General features: G+C 33.3%; 1 long non-coding RNA gene across 1 annotated transcript; it reads right to left on the bottom strand.

Moving 5' to 3' along the window:
- Positions 1-7,269: 7,269 nt before the first annotated feature.
- Positions 7,270-16,970, bottom strand: LOC110465126. The gene is made up of 3 exons (XR_002464580.1): positions 16,882-16,970; positions 9,554-9,751; positions 7,270-8,545 (listed from the first exon to the last, which is right to left on the bottom strand). It is a non-coding gene; the product is annotated as an uncharacterized LOC110465126 (long non-coding RNA).
- Positions 16,971-24,037: the final 7,067 nt, after the last annotated feature.

Below are 24,037 nucleotides of genomic sequence, written 5' to 3'. Positions count from 1 at the left end.
AGGTACTCTTATGAGTATAATAAAAAGAAACCATTCATATCACACAAAGAAATAACAATTTCTCAATCAATGAATTACGGTAAACACAAGCCTTACCCAAAATTTATAATACTCTGCATTTCAGGACACGCTGTAATGTTAGTTAGTTCGTAAGTAGCCGTTTTTTATCATGATATTCGGGGCAAGCTCTTGAATACCGGGAAGCGAAAATATTATTAACAAGAAAGGGTAATATCACGGACGGAATTTCAAAGTCGACGCGCTTATCGTACAGCTTTATAGTCAGCGGTCCCTGTTGGTCATGTTGTTGGGAAGGCTTTGTTTTCTTTTTATTTGTAGATGAGGTCACTAGTTGACCTTGTAATTTTTTTGCTTTCGTTAAGTCCACGATGATGCCAGTCTGCTAAGCTGCTTTCAGATTGCTGGTAATGTTATTCACAAAGTCAAAGAGTTGGGATTCTGAAACTATGCTACCTGTAGTTAAATTGGTTGGTATCTTCTTTGTGAGTCATACTGGTTTGGGTAAGGATGTACTCTACATGTTTGCAACAGGGAGATATGAGAGAAATTGATTTAATTGGCATACATTTGTCCTACATATATCCACTTTTAAACGCGGGGGATATATCAGCAGTGCGCCATTCATCTAGTACAACACTGTTGCTAGTTGTGTCCGGGGGAGGAGGTGAAGTAACGAGGTAGTGACCTTGTTGGTGTTTCTTTCAGAACTCTTGGAAGGATGCTATCTTGTCATTTCGTCTGTATTGCTGTATATCTTACTGACATTCGGCCCTTGTAAACAAACAGATGAAGAAATGTAGTGTCCTGCTATTTCATTTGATGTCGAGTATTATCCTCGTCCTGTTGACCTTTAACTACTAAGTCAGTGTTTTTCTACCTTCGATATACATAATGTCATCATCATAACCTGTATACACTTCAAAAATACAACAATGAAAGGTCCTTTTATTGTATCGTATAGCATTCGTTCTAAGCCAAATGTCCAAATACCAAAGACACTGACTAATTCGTGTTTACACATAAATCGATTAATAAACACAATGTTTGTTGTTATATTTAAACAGCATGAGCTTATGTGTGTGTATTTCATAATGTCTGGATATGCTTCTCGTATGAGTGTTTTTGTCTAGATATGCTGTAAACGTATGACCACATTGTCTGTATATACCCTCCTGAGCTTGAAATTAGTGACACTACAGACTATTCTACTTCAGTCGTTGTCCTCAATCTTTACTTAAAAAATGACTAAGAGGGACGGCATACTACTATAGCAAAGATTCTCTTTCTTGATAGTGATTCAAGAGCTTGCTCCGAAGAACACGACTTCCTTGATAGATGTCGACTACTGTGAAACAAACTAGCAATAAAGAATTTCCGAAGATGCGGGTTGATGAAGACAATGGCAAATTTCCTAGTCGCCATTACGATTTTCACTGGTCATTTTTCTGATGAAGGTGACAGTGTACATATCGTACTAGTCATCGAAACGTCACATAGAAAATGTTATTGGTTGTGTAAAACTAACTTCTCATAATCCATACTTACCAACATGAAGAAAATGTTTAGAAATAATCATGTCCTACTTCATATGTTAATACAGTTTGACATGTCATAGGCATGAGGTTCGTGCTATGAGTCCATCAAACCATTTCAAAGGCAGGTGTCAACATTTAATTTAAATAACATATTAAGATTTAAAAGACATGAAAATATCATAAAAAGCTCCTAGAAGGCGTCTCCTAATTATTACTTGTAGACTTCTCCTTATTGCTCTTAATTTATATCCTTATTGTAAAATTATTCTTTATACTCCTATAAGTATGTTGTAGTAATAATGTTGGTGTTGACTTCTATAATGTTCTAGCGCTGGCGTATATGCTCCTTAATTTTCCAAATTATTCCATGTAAACTTGTCCTTACTCTTAATATTTTACATCGGTCTATCCATGCGTGAATTGTTTAAAACAGATGCCGTCACAATCGAGGGGATTTCGTGCGGGTTTTATGCGATTGTGTATCATGTTTAGCTCCCAGAATTACTCAATATGTATTGTAATTCAAATAGAGTATTATATTGTAATGAGACACGAAACAGGTAAACACAGTCGGTCGTGTGTAGTGTGTGTTCTATTGTTTATTGAACTGCGTCTCCGATGTAACGACACTTTTCATTGGTTAATAACCAACGTTAAACTACTCATGCGTGTATTATTTCCAAACAGACCAATGCTCTTCCAAGAATATCTCCCGCAAATGAAACCAAGCTGGCCACGTGGTGTCCTTTGTCGAATGAGGCTCCATTTGTATACGCATTTAATGTTGTATGTATTTAAAGATTTACTAGCGGACAAACAAATTATTCTATTGAACCTCTTTATCTATGCTAAACTTGCCAAGCTCAAGGTCAGAATGTCCTGATGAACTTTTCGCAACGGTCTTAAAATAATGTTTGTTAATCTGTCGAATGCTGATTATATTTGTTGGCAAGCGATGCCGATAGATTGGTGATTTTGATTGATTGAAATAAACATCTGGTATAAAGCATGACGTCAGTGTTTATTGTTTATAATCTGTCGACCTAATGATAACTTCAAATGAAAAATAAACAAAGTAGGACAACTGCCAAAACGATCAAAAGAAATGATAGATACGCGCAGCTTGTTGTAAAACGAGGATAGAAAAACATCACGTTAGATATGTTTGCATGCACAAAAGAACAGAAAACTAATCTAGGTCACCTTGTCCAAGAGTAGAATAGGTTAGATGATCATGTTTGTATATCATGGTGGAAAATGTATGTCGTTAACTATTTGATCAAATATTTTTTCTTCCGCGTGATATAATACACGATCATTTGTTGAATATAATAGTTTGATCTGTACTATATAAAACGTAGTACATCAGTTAATCCTTGCTGAAATAAAAGTTTGTAAATTAAGCCATAGTTCTCAAAACTGTATCGACCTCATTATTAAAAAGCAAACAAATCAGTATAAAGGATACACATAATTTTGGAAGCATCCCTAAGCTGTGCTTAAAGATAAATGAATACAATTATATCATTGAAAATAATTAAGAAATTAAAGAAACTATCACGTCAGTCAAGTGTAATTTGCAATTTCCAACATCGGAACAATGTCCTAGTATGCAGAAATTGTCGATAAAATAACTTCATAGTAAAAATAAATGAATATTAGTGAGATTAAACATTAGACCGGAATTCGCTGAAAAAGATAGAAAATAAAAATATGTAAAATATTGACCAATGAATAAGTACGTAATGAAAATAAACAAATTGCTACATATGCATAAATTGTGAACATATTTCTACCGACCCGACGTGATCTGTCTTCAAATAGATGGGGATGACCTTAGCCGTCCGGAACTTACCCCCGACGTTGTGTTTAAAAACTGTACTTCTTTGTGGTGATGTAGACATTCATGTGTATAACCAGAGAGTAACAGAGTTTAACAGCAGGCTTTGTTCCGCCCTCATCGGGAGTGGTTTTTGTAAATTTTGGTGACATGACCGCATGGCAGATTTAAAACGACTGTATGACTCGGATGGGGTTCATTTTAGCAACAACACCCATATTTCAAGTCTGTCCGGGGTGGCGTTTTATTTGGACTGAAAGCTAGTGATATGGCCCCACAATTTTAGATCGACTGAGTAACGTTACGATGACTTTTCTTCGAGTTACCTCCCTTACAGCAGTAGACTTAGTAATTCACTTCACGTCATATCATGAGAGACAATATCTTTGATACATTTTAGTGTTTTTGAAATATTGTTGCATATGTTCAGTTTTAAGCAATTAGTACCAATGAACATTTTGCAAGTTTATATATTTCATAAAACCTTGCCACATAATTTTAATCAATTCATATCAGTAATGTAATACATTTGTATACACTATTAATCAAATTTATCATGATCTTTATATCTGGTAAATTTAGATATTGTAATGGCATCACTGCAACTATAGTTTTATTTTCTTTTAAAATAGTATTGACCCATGTGGGTGTCATGATCAATAGTAAAACAGAAGAAATATATATATATCATTGGCCTTTGGTTTCAGTTCTTTTTTCTCTGGCCCAATAGTGGTTTCAGTGTGTCAAAAACCTTCTTCATTCAGATTTGTCACTGGCCCATAGTGGTTTCAGTTCACTCGGGTCAATGGGTCAGTTGTGTTACTGGCCCATGGTGGTTTCATGTGGGTTTTTTTTATTATGCATGCATTGTACAGCAGCGTGGCTCATACCGGTGCTTACAGTAATGTACTCACTATTGCCAATACTTCCTACTTGTAGGTAGTCGGTATATATGGTATGTTCTCCCTGTCTGTCATGCTGGTCATCATGGAGTCAAAATAATTATTATTTACTATTATACGAATTTACAGTGTTGATTACGTTTTACATCTTTGGGTACATTTGTATATACTCCCAATGCTATAACATTAATATTTCCTTCACTATTTTGTATGTGGCTATGCTACTAGATCTATAATTTTATTTACATGTCACTATATACTTAAACAAATGTAATGTCAAAATATCTGCACATATATCCTGTCATGCACTTTAGACACCAGACAGTATGCGTCCGAGACGGAAGGCGGTAGCTAATCACTCTACAATCCCCAAAAGGTCTCGGTTGGCTGAGAGTCACAGATACTGAAGATACAGCTACCTCTGCCCAAGCACGTGCCCAAACCAGACAGGTACCAGCTACATTAGAAGTCCAAGAAAACAGTGTCGCCACTGGGCGAATGATACCCGGGGCGGAAGTTGAAAAAGTGTACAGATGACTGTGCAACAAGGTGTGGGACAGTTTATTTGAAGAAATAATTGGATTTTTTCGAAATCATATGTTACTCAGATCAAGAATTAATAAAAGAACTTTTTATCCAAATTTTTCAGAATATAAATAAAAATTGCGACCACTTCCTAAAAAGTGAGCCAATTTATCGCCACTCACAAATGTTTTGGTGTCAATTGTCAGTTGTAGAATGGATGAGACATATCAGCAGACAGAGCCTCGCAGCATGGAGATAGTTATAATCACTTTACAGATACATGTATAATTCTATAGAAGGTATTGGGAGGAGGTCAAGAGAAAGCACATGAACAGTTAAGATCATCAGCACAGTATTTAGGTTGAGCAGTAAAAGCAAAAATGAGAGTTTGTAAAAACAAACGTGTTTTTGCATGAACTACCCATCTTGCTTTAATTCACTGTTTTTGTTTACATTAGCGGGCTAGCTCATCGCCAAGCCCCCTAACCCATAAAAGGCGATCGTCACATCCGGGTTCATAGATCAGAGGTCAATGCTCATTGGTCAGTTTAATTGGGCAGCCAAACATTTAGAGAGAAAAAAAATTAGAAGATCGCCAACTTCAATTATACAGTCACAGCAATGTTATGTGAATTTTCAACATCTTGTGCTTGCCCTCCCATCCTTCCCTGTATTTTGTTCGTATTCACTTGGTTAATTTAATCAAATGATATGAATTTACAATTCAAAGATCATTGACTAGAGTCTTTGTCAGATACTGGATCTATGTATACTATACATTTCCATTGATGTTGTATGTTGTAATCTTTTGGTTCCGACAATATAAAGTATATTGTCATTTTGGCGGATGATTTTTTCTTCCGCTCACCTTTGCTTATATTTTACAGACATTTTAATTTGTTTGGAGAAATAATTGGATTTTTTTGAAATCATGTGTTACTCAGATCAAAAATTAGTAAAAGACGTTTTTATCCAAATTTTTCAGAATATGAATAAAAATTGCGGCCACTTCCTAAAAAGTGAGCCAATTTATCGCCACTCACAAATGATTTGGTGTTATTGTTTTGTAGAATTGATAAGACATATAAGCAAACAGAGCTTCACAACATGGAGATAGTTATAATCACTTTACAGATACATGTACAATTCTATAGAAGGTATTGGGAGGAGGTCAAGAAACAGCTCATGAACATTTAAGATCATCAGCACAGTATTTAGGTTTTGCAGTAAAAGCAAAAAAGATATACATAGTCTTCAGATCGCTCGCGCTCGGTACACTGTATGGGTATATCATTTTCTAAGTCAGATATATACAATCGCCAGGTCACACACGATTGGTATGGGAATAAAAACTACAGAGTCAGATATAGATGATATCTTACAATGTCTTCATTAATGCCTGCGCACTCGTGAAACATATTTGGTATTACTAAGGAAACTGTTAGATAATCTGTTTATTATATTTTTTATGAAAACCTTCTTCGGAGTTCGAAGTGAAACATCAAGCCGGCAATGCTTGATATTGATCTGTTTACCAATAGCATGTTTAGACATCCCTACCCGACAAAATATAGTCCTCTCTGCAAATATTTTAATGAAATGTAAAAAGACTCATAATTAGATTCCTGTGATTACTTATTAAAATAAAGTAAGTACTCTAGTTCATATCGGATATGTCAATTGAAGTTAAAACGGTTCGCATAAACAGGGTTAAATCTCTGTTGGAGCTTCCATTACACAGGCCTTGAATTAAATAAAGTTATCAAAATCAGATTAACTTTTATCTGGTCGTTATTAAATTGCTCGTACCATTTTTTCATACCAGAATATTTCATTATAAAACTTACAATATATTTTTAGTCAGGCTTTATTGGGTTGTTTCAGGTACTGTTTTTGTCATTGTGTATCGCATTCGTGATCAGATCATGTTCTTGTGTTTTCTATTTTTGCATTCGTTAAGTTAAGAAATTTCAGCAGAAATCTTTAAAAATGCTTACTACGACGCTTAGTTTCAGACAGAGGTCTCCTCATCTACAGTCAGCTGTATAATATATACTAGAGTACCACGTGATTATTAAGACAATTAATCAACACAAAATTGAAATAGAAATATTTATTTACAGAATGGCACTAAGTTATCACAAAGTAATGATGAAACCTTCTTTACATCTTATATTCTTCTAAAAAGACATCACGACTGTATAACGCAATAGTTTGGTTAATCAATTGTCTGTCACCACAAACTATTTATTTGTATTGCAGTTATAAACACGTATTGCTAACTATTTACTTTGATAAAAACTTCCAAGATTGATTTGCTACTGTGTTCTATAACATTTATATACTAGGAATCAATAACTATCGGGTGAATGTTAAATAAAACTGAATAATTACATTCATTGAAATGTTTGTCAACAACAATTATATAGTAGAAATATATGTCAAGGTAGATGGTTATATTATTTAATAACATAGCAATAATGTTTGTATATACAAAATCTTAAAAAACAACAAATGTCTGCGTGCATGTAATATTATGCATACCTTCGTATAGTTTGGCTGTTCTCCCAAAGTTAGACTTTTTTAAGGTTATATCGTATACACTTCCCTTCAAACCGAAAAGAAAAAAATACAACACCAACAGTGATGACGTCGCATACCATTGATAAAAGTTGCGCAAGACCACGAGATTATAGCACAATCTTGTTTTGAGCTGAAAATCATCTTTATATTTATTAGAAAAATAGAAATTCATAAACTAGGCACTTAAGTGTTTTATTTAATAATAAGGAATAAGACGGATCGTTTGAGGTTGTATAGTAAACATTGAAACAACTGTGTGTATTTACATGCATAAGTAACATCGGTATTATCTTATCAACCCTTAAACAATCTAGGTTGTTCCCCTTATATGGTAAACAGAAGGGACCGAACCATTTTACCGTCACTATATCTCTTTAAGAATAACCCGAAATTAAACATATCTTAGTCTACATATTAAGTAGAATCATACAAAATAAGTTTACGCAAAACTTGTCAATAATGTAGTTGTGACAAACACTGATATACATTCTATAAAGTTTATGTACAAGAACCTGGATTAAGACGACTCCAAAGTAAAGTTAGAAACAACAGGCATAAAAAGGAATCATTACGAATAAAAGCCATTTTTTTGTTTTCTAAATCTTATGACCATGTTTATGTGATTACATTTGTTTAAGAAAATGAGTGTATTACCGTTTATATATTGTAATTAGAATAACGACAAGTTAAACTTTATCAATTACTATAAGTATAACCATATAAAGTTCAGTTTCAAGCTGTAATTCCAGGAGAATATGATACGCTTGATAACCTTTTTTTATCGAATACGATTACTGTTGTGCTCTCTTATCTCTCTCTCTATATATATATCCGTATGTGAATCAATCGAAAGGCACTTCTTGGAATCAATGCACATCGATCATCAACCATTATTTGAAGTGTACAGTTAGAAATGAAAAAACACCAAGCTACTATACTCTATATTGTCATGACAAATCTGATTTATCTCGAATATAATCCGTTCATATAACAGTCGTTGGTATATCTAGAAAGTCCTTCCCCCATATGAGAATCTCTACTGATTCTGACTTTTGTAACAGCTGTAGGATGTCTCGTGCTTTCATTTCGGTAAACTGAGAAGGAAACGTCTCCTAAAGCGTTGTGCTATTCTGCTCCATCTGCAACATTAAATAAAGTACCGTACAGTGACAAACGCTATATATATATTCAGTAGCATAATGATAGTTTGATGTAGTGTGTCTCAGTACTATACAGTGACAAACGCTATATATATTCAGTAGCATAAGGATAGTTTGATGTAGCCTGTCTCAGTACTATACAGTGACAAACGCTATAGATAGTCAGTGACATGGTGATAGTTTGATGTAGTGTGTCTCAGTACTATACAGTGACAAACGCTATAAATATTCAGTAGCATAATGATAGTTTGATGTAGTGTGTCTCAGTACTATACATTGACAAACGCTATAGATATTCAGTAGCATAAGGATAGTTTGATGTAGTGTATCTCAGTACTATACAGTGACAAACGCTAGATATTCAGTTGCATAATGATAGTTTTATGTAGTGTGTCTCAGTACTATACAGTGACAAACGCTATAGATATTCAGTATCATAATGATAGTTTGATGTAGTGTGTCTCAGTACCATACAGTGACAAACGCTATAGATATTCAGTAGCATAATGATAGTTTGATGTAGTGTGTCTTAGTACCGTACAGTGACAAACGGGATAGATATTCAGTTGAGTTCAGTAGAAAAAGATTGAAGCAATTAGCTGCAGAAGATAGTTTGATATGTATTTGAGTGGATTAGGTAAAGTATGTATTTGCTTAATAAACGTGATGTATTTGGAAAGAAGTTTACATATAACTCTTAAATATCAGCTAACATTTATTCCTCACCTTCTGTATTTCCCTATTTGTTTAATTCCATTTGTATATAACTAGTACATGCACTACTTGACGAATTCTCAAAAGCAAAATATTTTTAAACAAGAAGGGCAAATGCTGTATGTTTTGTAGACGCCAAATAACAATCAATGTTCATACATTCTGTTCCATAGGCTTAATGTTTTGCTTTAATCGGTCCTATGATACACACCATCATTAAGGTGGGAATATTCATAATTAAGTCTAACTGTAATTTGATTACTTTAAACCTACTTTGCTGTTAAGCGTTGATACTGTTGTTCGATAACTGGACTGGATGACTGTCCAGTTTGCCGGATATAACCATTCTGTGGCGGTCGATTATGTCCCGGTTTGGTCGTATCTGCCACACCCGAAGGAACCCAAGGTAGATCACAGGAGGTTGCGGTCCAACGTTTTGTTGAGGTGGTCCTTGTGTCTGGTTGTCAGACTCTGTAGGGCACATCAGACAAAAATGTTTGTTATTAATCGAATTTATGATTAGCATACCTCTCATTAACAATTGAATGTATACGTCTGGATATTCCTTTTCAAAATATTGCTTTCAACAAAAAAACAAAAAAAAAACACTTACAATTCTAGAAAGTTAGAAAGATTGTACATGTACAACTGCGAGCTTCAACTTCAATGGCCATCCCTGATTTTTGACGTATTCAGCGCTAATGCTATTGCAATGACAAAAGACGGGTTAATCAGGAAGTTACAGATATTCCAGCAGGTCAGCAACCAAGCATCCAGTATCTCAACATTAGAAACATTGAAGTCTTGTGCCGTGACTACAAAACTATCATTGTTGATTTCTACAACCAATTTACACATTGCACACAGGCAGGCACTTGAAATCAAAACGTTATCGAGTATCTCGATAACACATTTAAACATTGCCAAGAAGTTGAACGGGAAAATTACATATTGTCCAAAGATTTGAATACCAAACAATGTATAGACATTATAAATATATATATATATATTTATATAAACTTTACGTGAATCGGTGATTTACAAAATTAGTTGTATTAAATATGTGATGTACCAAATTATAGAAAGAGGTGGATGCTGTAGTAAACAAGCAAAGATGAAGTTGTATGTTACGAACACAAATGTGTAGTTGTACTTTCTACATGCAATGCATAACACCATTAAAGTTGTGTGTATCGTGCAGAAGCGAAGTTAAAAACAGTGTCACATACTTATAGTAGCATGTGTAGTTTACATATCATGCGATAGCTGCACCTGTGTTGCAAAAGTGGAGTTTTTATTGATATCTATAATGTTGAAACAAACTTGTGTTTATACAAAATGTAGGTGATGTCATATCTATTAAAAGGTAAGTTACAGCTGTGAAATAAAAGCAAAATTGAGAATATATTTGTCATGTAGAAAACAGTGTGTGAATGAGTTATGTACAAATAGTGTGCATGGATCATGAGCAGGCAAGCATTAACTTGTGTTGGACACAGACACATTTGTAGCTGCTAATTTAAGTTATTTTAAGCATATATACATTATGGGAGTTTTCTCCCCTAATCCCACAGAGATGGATTGTGCTTATGTGGTGCTGCAAAAGTAAGGATATAGTATCAACGTGTACACAACTACAATATAGGAAATGTATGTACATGTTCACTTTTTATTAACTGTACGTGTACACAATACCACTACAGTTCAAAACATTTATGTACATGTACACTTTTTAAAAACTGTACATACACAATACAACTAAAACATGTACACTTCAAAAGAAAATACCTGTTCATGTACACAAAACAAATACAAGTGCTATTAACATTCCTTAACGGTTCGGGTCAACTTTGATATTCCACATGTGTCTGATACGGCTATTAATAAACGACAAGGACATAACTATTATATTATAGATTCCCAAACAGCTGTCACACACAATTATAGACGGTCAAAATCACCCCGGACAACACTTAGAAATTTTAAGCAAGTAAGAAACCCAAAAATGTCGTTGTACGAAAAGTAAGCTGCAGCCCTCGTTTCATTTTTCCAAATATAATGGATCAAAAAAAAATTAAAAACTTGATACATAATACATCAATGGTAGCCTAATATTGCTAATATTCCTTTTCCTGTATATATTGTTGTGATTCTCTATGAAAGCTGATGTTACAGACATTTCATCAGAGGTCAGACGTATCCAGATGTATGTATAGGAATACAGTAGACCAATAAGAAGTATACCAAAAATCATATATTTTGTTGTTGGTGGAATAGTTGGAGACAAAATAAATCATGTCATTTGCTAATATTTATAAAGAAACATAATTTTAACTCAATTATCCAAAATATCCAATATGAAGTGTCCGATGTGACATTTTCATAAGTTTGAAGGCTATTGCCTTTGATATAAAACACTGGTTATTACTCTCTGAACAAACTAAGTAAAACATTTTTTACAATTAGTATAATATCAAAATTGACTCTAGTACTCAACTATTCACACTTCAATACAACGTTCTACTCTATGACTCCAATCCATAAATGAGATGATGCCCACATTGATATGAGTATAACGATGGTACATGTCTGTTATAGTTCTTTCCAATTAAAACCTGGTCATAAGACAAATCAACACACTACACGCATGCATCTTGCACACAGGGGAGCTGTTAATAGGACGTTAAACAAAATCAATCAAACAAACAAGCAAACAAAAACAATGTTAAGAAAACTAAACACCTGATAATTACCAGTGTCAAACTTTTCTAGTATATCCATTTTCATGTAATGAGATTAAGTCGTCTTCAAGCATTAACTGGTGAAATATTTTGCACAGTCTAGGCAGCAAAACAGTATGGTGACTTCTATTGCCTCTTCGCTGGATTGTTAAACATCACCTTCAGTTTCTTATTTAAATTTACAGCTGCATCAGGCACGTGTGAAAAGTTGACACGAACCGTTCAGGAATGTTAATAGCTATTTTCGTTGTTTTGTGTACATGTACAGTTTTTAGAAAGTGTACATGTACATAAACTTGTTAAATTTTAGTTGTATTGTGTACATAAACATAATGTATATTGTAGTTGTCTTTTATACATGTACATATTTTAAAAAGTGTGCATGTGCATATTGTAGTGTTTTGTATACATGTACAGTTTTTTTTAAAGTATACCTGTACATAAATGTCTTATATTGCAGTTGAATTGTATGAATAAACAGTTTTTAAATTTGAACATGCATATAAATGATATATATTGTAGTTGTCTTGTGTACATGTACATACATAATGTATATTGTAGTTGTCTTGTGTACATGTACAGATTATTTATTGTATGCATAAATAGTTTTAAATTTGTACATATACATTAATGATTTATATTGTAGTGGTCTTGTGGCTTATTGCCAGGGCCTTTAGAGTAAAGAGAAAATACGTTTTTGTGTACCTAAGAGACAAGAAGTATCATACTTATTGTTTGCAGGACACCCATTTTACACTAGATCAGGAAAAATACCATAAGAAATGAGTGGGGATATGACACTTATTTTAGTTTTTTAAATCAAATTCACGTGGTATCGCTATTCTTTTAAATTCTAACTTTGAAAGTAAAGTGCTCAAAGGAAAGAAAGTTTTGAAAGGAAATTTCCTTGCTCGTGATATTACCATTGAGGGTTCAAGAACAACACTAATTGCTCTGTACGGCCCAAATCAAGATAACCCAGATTTTTATAACGTTTCAGATACTATTGATAGTTTTGGGAATGATAATAGGATTAGATGTTGGGATTTTAACTTAGTATTGAAGCCAAAGTTAGACTATGATCGTTTATACAGAAATATTAACAATGTTGCTGCTAGAGACAAGGTTTTAGAATTTAATGAATATTATAATCTTATTGACATATACAGGGAGCATCACCAGGATAATAAGAGCTTTACTTGACGAAGAAGTAATCCAATAAAACAGGCCAGATTCATTTTTTCCTAATTTCAGACAATCTTTTATCCAGTATAAAAAAAATCAAGCATTGAACCGGGTTACAGATCAGATCATTCAGTCCCAGTTTTAACTTTGAAAATTGATGAATTTAAGAAAGGGAAAGGCTTACGGAAACACAATTCTTTATTACTTGAACATGAATACCATGATATGGTAAAAAATTGCATCGAGAACATTAAGTTACAATATTGTCTTCCAGTGTATAATTTTAACTCATTAGCACTTATTCCCAATAGCGATATTCAGTTTTTAATCAATGATCAACTATTTTTAGAAATATTGTTAATGGAAATCAGAGGCAAATCTATATCTAATGCATCTTACAGGAAAAAGCAACAGAACTTAAGTGAAGAAGACCTTCAGAAATCTATAGAAATTTTAGAAGATAGTATAAACCCAGACCAGGAAGAATAAGGAGATAAAAAGGGAGTTAGAATGTATACGATTGAAAAAAAATAGAGGTAGTATTATTAGATCAAGAGCAGCAAAATGGATAGAAGAGGGAGAGAAACCTACGTCTTATTTTTTTTATTTGGAAAACAGAAACTTTGCTTCCAAATTTATTCCACAAATTCAGAAAGAGAACAATAAAATTATTACAAAGCAGAAAAATATTTTTAAAGAAGTACAATCATTCTATGCAGACTTAAATAGACATAGGGATGTTGATATTACTGATTTAGATGTTCATCTTCGTGAACCTGTTCATGAGAAAAAATGAAGCAATAAACTATCAAAATCAATAGGAACAGATAAATCTGTATTTTGTCTGCCAGTGCTTTCGTCACGTTCAGAACAGTCTATATTGGAATATGTATATAATTATAATAAAGGTATGCACATAGAGTTTTGATTAATATGTTGGCTAAATTAACCCTGTCACGCACCTACTGTATTTTTTTTTGGTAGAAATGCATATGACTGTGAGTAGAATGTATGGCTTGGTAAGACATGCAATTATGTTTCTATACTCAAATTTCATTAAACCATTAAGCTTCAATACATTATATTTACCATCGTATGGCATTGTCACTATTTAACCCTACTAAATTCAGTTGGCATTCATATAGGCTATGAATACCATGAACAGATTGGTAACGTCATCTTTATTACGACGTCATAATTGTTACGTTGGAAACCACTGATCCTCCCTGGGCGATGGCTGTTCTATTCATCAGCCAGGCATACACGAAACATACATTATTTGAACTAAATGCTGAATAATAATAAGTGTAATTGAATTTTATTTGAGACGAACAGCTTCAAAAAATGGTAAATATAAGTATTGAACTGTTTTGAGTTGGCGTTCATAGGCAGTATGAACTCCAACTGGACAAAGGCGAATTCAATGAAGCACGCTGAAAGCAGTTCAATGCTTAAATGAATTGCCAAGGATTGCGCCAAAGCGCTTCTAGGGTAGCAGAGTACAGTAGCGTACGGTGGCCATGGGTGATTTTGTACAATGAATAACCCCTGTAATATTACATGTATCAAAAGTTTAAAAAAATAGTCAGCTCTAAAATTGGCATATATTTTTGTACTCAGCACATGTGTAAATATTGTGAAAAATCCAGTTTGACGACCTATGCTAAAACGTGAGTATCTGTGACCGAGTAGGTGATATTTTATTTAAGACAAGTTTTAAGAAAAACAATACTACTTGTGTGGGTCAAATTTTGGGTTAAAAATCATGTTTTTTTGCATTTTTTGGCGTTTTTTGATGCGGTAACCATGGTTTTTACAAGTCCCAAATCTAGGGAAATCATTTTTTGAAAAATATTCATTCTTCTAAAAAAAACTTATTCAAAATGTAGTTTATAAATATATAGAAATATGTAGGTGTGTTGTGCAGGAAGAATCCGCTATCCATGTTTATCCGAGAGATGCCCTTTATTTTTAGGGTCAAGCCATTTCTACTGTACTCTGCTACCTAGATTTCAGTTTTAGGCATGTTTATGGACCCTTCTAGAGAGGCTTTACACTTTAAGCGAAAAACGTATTTCTGTGTTAGACCATGCCTGCTTATGATATAGAAAACAAAAACCAAAATTTAACTATTCATTGACTCAATGGGGGTTTTGCTCCCCCTCCCTCCTCCTTACCCCAACCGAGACTCCGACACTAGACTCCCCTTCCTAACAGTGTATCTCAAATTCCTTCAAACTTTCCTTCATAAAGGCACTGTAAATGATATTCAGTCGAAATTTAACGTCAGTATCTTTCTTAATCACGAATACAACACTAAATCTTATAACAGACACAATCACATCCGAACGACATATATAGAATCACATTTGTTGTCACACGGACATAACATAGACAATGCATTATTGTACATGAAGGTTACGACTTCTGATTACACACTTTTTCAGGTCACAAATATATCACCTTCATCTTTGTTTTTGAATCACAGATACACAATCTTTGATTGTAGATCTCTTTTAAACCTTCATCTGTAGTTGCACATGTAACATACATCAGCTTAAATTTTCATCGTATACATACCCACGTGGACCACCATCTTGCAAACAGAACAGGAAGTTACGTTTGATGAAATGGCGTCTTTGATCAAGGGATTGGTATAAAATTTATTATTAATTTCTGTTTGCAAAAAATTGCTAATTCAAAATTCGTTTCATTAAGAAGTATATATTGCATGTAAATCAAATGACACCCTTAAAATCGATTAGATACTGAAAATAGATATGTTCTAAAGGAAGTTTACGTAGTTGATAATAACATGTCTAGAAGCTTTTCGGGAAAGCAGGCGAAAAATAAAGCTAGGACCTAAACAGCACAATATCCGGGCCTTTCAGTGAGAAGTAACATGTATAGCCCTACCATGTTGACCGCAAACACAGTGTCAGCAAGTCTGGTTTCACACTTGCTTGTAGCTTTGAATTTTCACATAACATCGCAATCAAAAATTAGAAGTATCATAATTGATAAATATATTGGGATATTTCTGTTCACAATTTGATTTCATTAAAAAGAGCAGGTTTAATTAGAGCATGCAGTAAACGTAAAATAAATACTCTTTTTAATGATGTTTAGGATGTTGTTTGTAAGATATTATTGATTCAGAATGAATACCGATTCTTGTTTTCTAACGATGTTAGGTAAATAAAGCAAGAATTTATATTCTCCCCTCGACTGGAAAGACATATTTTTCGTTATAGAAGTTGACCGACGACTGTCGCTAAAACTTATAGTTGTGCAGTTAAGAATTTCTTCATTACTGATTAAGAAACGCTAAAAAAACATTGTCTTTTGACATTTTCTCGACATGAATTGTTCATAAGGAGTATCAAATTATATTATCATAAATCATTTTGTGAAAAGGTTATAAAAAAGTTCCAGAGGTAAAAATAAGTATATCTCTAATTGTGTCCGGGCAGATATCGTAATGTTCGGTTAAACAAATAAAAAAAATCGAACAAAAGAATAAGCATCAATGCCATTATGGTAAACAGTACAGCATTGCTTATGTTCTGATAATAGTAGTTAGTAAATCAAGTTTATACAAACGGAAGAAAAAACGGTACAAATTGGCTTATCTGCAACTTATAACATATGGGCCAAAAATCAATAAATAATTACCTTTCGTGAATAAGTAAGATTTGTATCTTCAACATAGTCCACATGTCCACTCTTCATAACAGAAAGAACGAGAAGCAAATGACTAAGAGTATAATACTAAACAAGAACAGGAAAGCATTTGTTTGTTTTAGATAATATTTTGTAACCTGTTTCGCGTATGTGCATAATCAGATAATAACACGGATGTTGCAGACAGACTAATTTCCTGCTACATGTCACGTGCATTGTGTGTACACACGATCTTCGGAAGTTAAATGACAACCTTTTGAATTGTCCAAAGTTTCGTTTCCTTAACTTCTTTTTGAATATGCCTAGACAAGGACATTTAGATAAGTTTTTCACAAACATGATGTATACCCCAAATATCAAAAAAGAGAGTATATATCCCATGCGAGCTGAACAATTATATTGTTATAAAACACAATTTGGGCTTGTGTACAATTGTATAAGTCACTATCTGAAGCAATATGAATATTTAATTCTTAAAAGCAAAGTTCATTCACCAGCTAATGACTGTGGTATAACTTATGGTATACGCCTAAGTAATAATATTAAAGTACGTGTGTGCATATGTACATGATTACACATTCAAGAGACAAAAACGTACTGACAAAGTATCATATACACCACCATAGTCTCGATTAGACATAGATTTGACGTAATATCTGACATCCTTATGACGTCGGTATATTTACGTATTTTACGTCAAATATTGGTCAGTAACGTACTGACGTGAATTTGACGTTAATACGAGTTATAATTACTGCTGGGTTGTGATCAGTTTTCCTATCGCTACTTAGATACCAAAATATATCTGTCACACAATAACACAAAGCACTCAGCTTTAACTGGGAATCCAATATGTTCTGTTATAGTTCGTCCGGACTTAACGTTATGTGGATCGCAGGTGCATTGATATTAACCAGTTTTTCGGGCTTAGGGCTACAATATTGAGCGTCTAATAAACGAGATTGTAGCAAATATGGTTGATAATAAATGAAGAAAATCAATCATTCACTACCTTCATTCACCTACACTCAACCACTTTCAGAGTCAGGGCTCAATATTCGAAGTAGTCTGTAGTCAGTACAAGTTAATGTGGGCGTCATCGACAAACAATCATAGTCCTTCTAGAGGCAAGTGTTGGAGTAGGTTAGATAAAAACTTCCTCCCCGCAACAATCTGACAGGTTACATGTACTATAATCTATATATTGAGATGAGTGGTCTCCCTTTGGCCTATTAATTCACAATATATATATATGAATAAATGATGTGATCATCTAAATAGTACACTAGTATAAGGGAGATGAACGACACAGTTTTATTAGACGAAGGACAGCTATCATCGTTTTCGTATAGAGATGGATTGTTGTACATAGACAAAACAGACTGAGGCGTCACAACATATTAACATCACAATTGACGATATCCTTTGCTGGTTAATTTTCACACTTACCCATGTTCTTAATTGGTCAGGTTAGTGTGAAAATAACAAAAAGTATCGTTTGTCAAAGTACGAAAGTATCAATTATATCTTTACTGCGACATCATTAATTTCAATGGTAAAATTGTTACAAAATATTTGCGACATAATACAATTGTACCTCAAGTCAAAAGAGTGATTACCCCTTCACCAGTTGAAAACTCACCCATGGCTTCTTAAAATATCATGGCGTTTCAAAAAAACTGTTTGTTTGCTCTTCTCATATAGCATTCTACAATTCATTTTTTCTCTTTGTGAGATTTTTAGGTTATATCAAGATTGAATTCGTTTAATCGTTCACGATCTTGGATCCTCTTCCTATAAAACTTTCTGTAATTCATGTTTTCTTTTGAGACATCAACGATTGAAATCGTTTAATCGTTCACGAATGAGAGTGATGATGAGAAAAATGTTATATGCCTTTGTTGGTGTCACAAGGGTTGTTGAGTGGATGTCAGTACAAATTGTGAATACTGTGTTTCATTAATACATTGACAGACATTTTTACATTCCTTTTTATGCTCCACCAAGATTTCTTAATCCACTTTAGATGCGTATTAGACTCATTCCACAGGTAAACATATTCTGTTTAAACTATATCGTTTCCAACATTTGCGACTGTGGTTTTATAATAAAATGGCATTACAGGTGTGACATAGATATTTGCATTCATGCCCTCATCTATCTGGTCCAGTCTATCCCTTGTAAACTCGGTCTCTACTATCCTTTCTCTACCCTCGCCAAAACACAGCTTTTAAGACACTTACCACGTGTTATTTTTCCAAAAATTTCGTCTGTTGCGGTTAATTATAGGCTTATTAAATTACAGTAACAGACTAAAGCCTGGTCGTATTCCAGCTTCACTAGTATTGTCACCTAAACGTCCTCAGCATGGGTAAAGCCTTGCTGTAAAGATCAACAAACATCATGTACTTGACACACAGGATTTATTTCCATAACGACAAAAGTAAAGACATGTACAATCATAAAACCATTTGTTTAAAAACGAAAATAGGGTGTACTAATATGGTAGTAACTAGTCATTGACTTGACAAATCATTTTATTTTTAAAAGTATTTGTCATTAATTTGGAGTGCATTTTGTGAATAGTAATATTCCTACTTTGAGTAATATGATAATCAGTGCTCATAATTATGTCCCCGACCATTTCATAGAGAACATAGAGAGATTCTTCTTAGCCATGATCGCTTACCGCCGTAAAAACGTATCGAAATATGGTACATAAATGCCACGTTTATCAATTTGTTTTAAGATATGTAAAATTGCCAACGAGGAGGGAGGGATTTATGTCATTGTATGAATAAATACACAATATGATGATTGCATCGACACAAACACATTTCCAGAGAAAATAAATTATGAGATAAATTTAGATACAATCATGTTCTATAGAAACAAACCACTAAATAAAACTGTTGTCAACAACAATTCTGTTACGTATACTGACTGTATATAATTAGCACGCAACGAGTGACGCTACCAATCAATAAATCAATTGATCAATCGATACGTATCTTTTCGAAATAGGCAAAAATTTGCTAATTTGAAGCAAAAAAAATTATCATATCTATATAATTTGTTTAATGAAACATTCAATTGATTTTGCGATTAGATATGACTCGCTTTACCTTAATAATTTTTGCATATTCTCAACTCACACTTTTCGCCCAAAACTCGCACAATGCTTTTTTAAGTGACTTTGGACGTTACGTGTTAACTGTGTGTTCATATTACAATTGCAAAAATAAATGTCTACAGCAATTATTTCATATAAAATTAAAACAAATCTCAATTAATTTATGCATGAAATATTTGATAGGAATGTTTGTTGTGACTTCAACTTTAATAAAATAAAAACATTGTTAGACACCACAGCATTAAGTTAAAGATAGCAAAAAGATCAGTAAGATGAACGTAAAACACACACAGGTGAATACACCATTAAATACAGGTAATAGATACAGCATGCTAAACATACTACATCATACAGCTGTTTCGTCCATTCTAGGGCTCATCGGCGATGCAGGGAGCCAAACAGTTGGCAAATAAATCAGAGGAAGGTATGTATCAGATATAGATTTCTACTCACACTAAGAGAGTAAGTTATAGAAGTACAGGGAGTAGCATTTGACTATTACCAAGGTAAGTACTAATAGAAAAACAAATGAGTTAAATAGAACAATATGACTCTGACAGGAACTTATATAGTTCTAACGAGTTTAATACAACTATCACTCTGGTAAGTACTAATAAAAGTACTAAAAAGTAAAATAGAACTGTGACTCAGATAGGGTTTTATATAAGTACTAGAAGGTAGAAGAGGAAATGCAAATGAGAACAGTGGCACCTTTACATTAATGGGGCTTTTTTTCGGGAATAGCTGTCAACTTGTTATACATTAATGTTATTACCAATCAGCCCTCACAATATACTTTAGTTATAATATTTCTTCTCGCTTTAACTATTTGGTCATTACATAGAAAGTTGAATAAGATTGTACTGAGTGAGAAAATGTAGCTTCGATAGGACAATGCGATGAATAATTGACTAAGAAACTAATGAAATTAAACAAAATAAGTCTTAATAAGGGATCTTTTGCATAAATGTTTTTGTCAAAGTTTAATGTAGGTATTAATAGGTAATTATCACTCCATAAATGTGAAATAGTTCCTTACACACTGTAAGTCTAAATTTGGTAAGAAAGCTAAAATTCGTAATTATATCCCTTTGTCTGTTAGTTAGGTGGTGGTTATGGCAGTTAATAAGAAATGTTTTGTGATAAGCCCTTTTGATTATAGTGTATCAGTAGTTGTATATAGTATCTATGCTTATGTTTTATCAGTATTAGCTAGTACTCTGTATCAATACATATTGTTTCCAGATCTACGAACAATAATTGATCAGGATGGCTGCTGTTACATAAGGTCTTCGAATTGTACCACATCAAAATCAGGTTTTTTCAAACTTGACTCCTGAATATTTTTATGTATAAAGCGTTCTCATCAAATTTAAAGTTACTAGGTTATGTAATGTTATAAAGCATTAAAACAAGCAATTAGAAATATGTTGTCTGACCCACTAGAAATAATCGTTAAGAGCAGTGGATAATTGTCCTTGTGTTCGTTGTTTATCAGTAGAAGTTTCTCCCAGTAACAGATAAGAAGAACCAGGAATTCGATGTTGTAGAGACATGGCCGTAATAAGTTTTCTCGGGATTGCTTTTCCTCTGCATTTCCTGTTAACCTACAAAATGAATACTCCTGTAGACCGCTTTACATAATAAACGTCAACCATACTTTGGTATTGTCTCTTAACCAATTAGATGTCTACTACCAAGCCTGTTCATCACTCATCGGTGGATTTTACTTTGTTTTTATTGGGATGCAACATATTAAAGTATGACAGGATCATACCTTAGATAAGATGTTGCTTTACGGCAAAGCTGTGTTTCATGTATTAAGATTAGCTTGGTATTGGGTTTGTGTGTAATATTTGTTATCTGTAATGCTAGTGTTATTTACGGTATGTGATATTCAATTGTGAATATTTCAGGTGAGAATTATAATGGTACATTGAATTATTGTTTACTTATTTGAAACGATTTCTAGCTTCAACATGATATTTCTATTAAAACTGTAGATGACTTCGTTTTATGTATCTATCTCTTGCAATCTTCAGAGAATATGCAGTATTCTTTTGCAATTCAGATGTTGTTTTATAAAGATTTTTTATTCCCGTGTTCATCAAATGGTCTTAAGAATAAGATGAATGAGAACTTAACATTGATGAATGATAAGAACATAGTATTTTACCATACCTGTTATTGCACTATTGTCCTATGTTCACAGGGTGACTATCCTGCTTTGTCGACATAACCATCCTATGGCGACCGCCTATAGCTCGGTCGTGAGGTAACAGCCAGGTCATCAGTGACCTGATGTGGACCACATCTCTTGGTGCTACATGTACATGTCCACCGCCACCAGGTGGGGCGTCTCTTTGGATGTCACCAGGTGGGGCATCCAAAATTTGGATGTTCCTAATTTGGACGTGTGGTTCTGGAGAACAAACATAAAGTGATTATGTTTCTACGATGTACAAACAAAGTTGAAGTTGAATGTATGGAGTATATACAAAGTTATATGTGTATTAAACTAGTAAACATAAAGTGGCACTTGTGATGTACAATTTATCTTTAGTTGCTCTTTTGTGTACGAGCAATATTATAGTTGTATTAGTAATGGTCAAATGAAGTTGCATTTACGATGTTGTTCCTGAGATGTCCTTACAAATTTGTGGTTATATATGTGAACTAAAAGTTGATCTTTTCATGAAAGGAATCCAGATGTAGTTTTATAAAGAACGTAATACAAATTGTTAACAAGTCAATAGATCATAATATAAATCTGTGTTTTACATAAAATGTTGATAAACAAAGGTCAACTATTGTCTGTGATGTGAAAGAATGAAGTTATCGTTGCTAGCACAAACAATGATTGAATGGTATCTGAAATAAATAGAGTTGTAGTTGTAGTTGCATTCAAGGAGCCGTGTGTATCAGGTGCTACAGAGCAGTTGTAGTTGTGGAAAACAAAGATACACTTATAGTTGTGTTTATATATGTTGTGTAAAGGTTGAAACTGTATTTGCGATGTACAAAGTTTTTGTTGTATATGTGATGTAAAAACACAATGAAACACAATTATGTATGTGATGTAAAAACACAATTAAACACAATTGTATATGTTATGAAAAAAAAAATTGTTTATGTCATGAACAAGTACGCATAATGTCGTTTGGTGCACACATTCTTTTGTTATTGTAAAAAGTATGCAAAATTAAAGCTATAGTATATGTGCTGCTTAAAGCTGCAATCGAATTTGTGGTGCATAAGCAAAGATGAAGTGATATGTGTGGTGAAACAACAACGTTGTAGTTATAAGTATGACGACAAGTAGAACAAATACATATGTAAAGTTGTATTTGTACGTAAAGATATTTGTAGTTGTATAAGTGGTATAAAAACGAAGATACAGATGTACGTGTGTTTACCAAGCTACTTTGTAGTTGTGTCTGTGATATAAAAGCAAGGGTGTAGAAGTGTAAAACATAGATTTGATTGTATAGTGAAATAAAATTAAAAAAAAACAATGTTGAAGAAAAATCTAATGTACAAATTTAAACAATGTATTTGTAATGTAGAGTGATATAAGTGTAAGTTTAATGAGCAAAATCAAGTTGTACATGTATATACTGTACAAGGCACATAGGACCTTGCAGTTAAATTAATATTGTAGAAATGATGTAAACATATGTTGAAACACAAGAGGAGGTAAATAAAACCATTTCGGTATATGAATTCAAAACTGAAAAGAGTACTGGTTAATTTTAAACGCAGAATTCCAACTTTGTCTCGTAGTTAACTGAGAGCATAACAAAGGTAGACACAAACTTGTACATATTTTTGTGATCAACAAGCACAAATATAGATACATCTTTGGCTCCACAACAAAGCCGTTGCATCTTTAATACCTTATTAATGGTATAGTAGTGTATATGATACACGAGCAAAGTTAAGTTTATTATGAAGAAATAATTGCTTGTGAGCTATACAAAGATGTAGTTGTATCGATAAATCGATATGTTTATA

The sequence above is a fragment of the Mizuhopecten yessoensis genome, unplaced genomic scaffold (assembly GCF_002113885.1).
Source record: "Mizuhopecten yessoensis strain PY_sf001 unplaced genomic scaffold, ASM211388v2 scaffold11057, whole genome shotgun sequence".
Classification (NCBI taxonomy): Eukaryota; Metazoa; Mollusca; class Bivalvia; order Pectinida; family Pectinidae; genus Mizuhopecten; species Mizuhopecten yessoensis.
The sequence above is the reverse complement of the archived record's forward strand: the minus strand, read 5'-3'. Positions and strand labels throughout refer to the sequence as shown.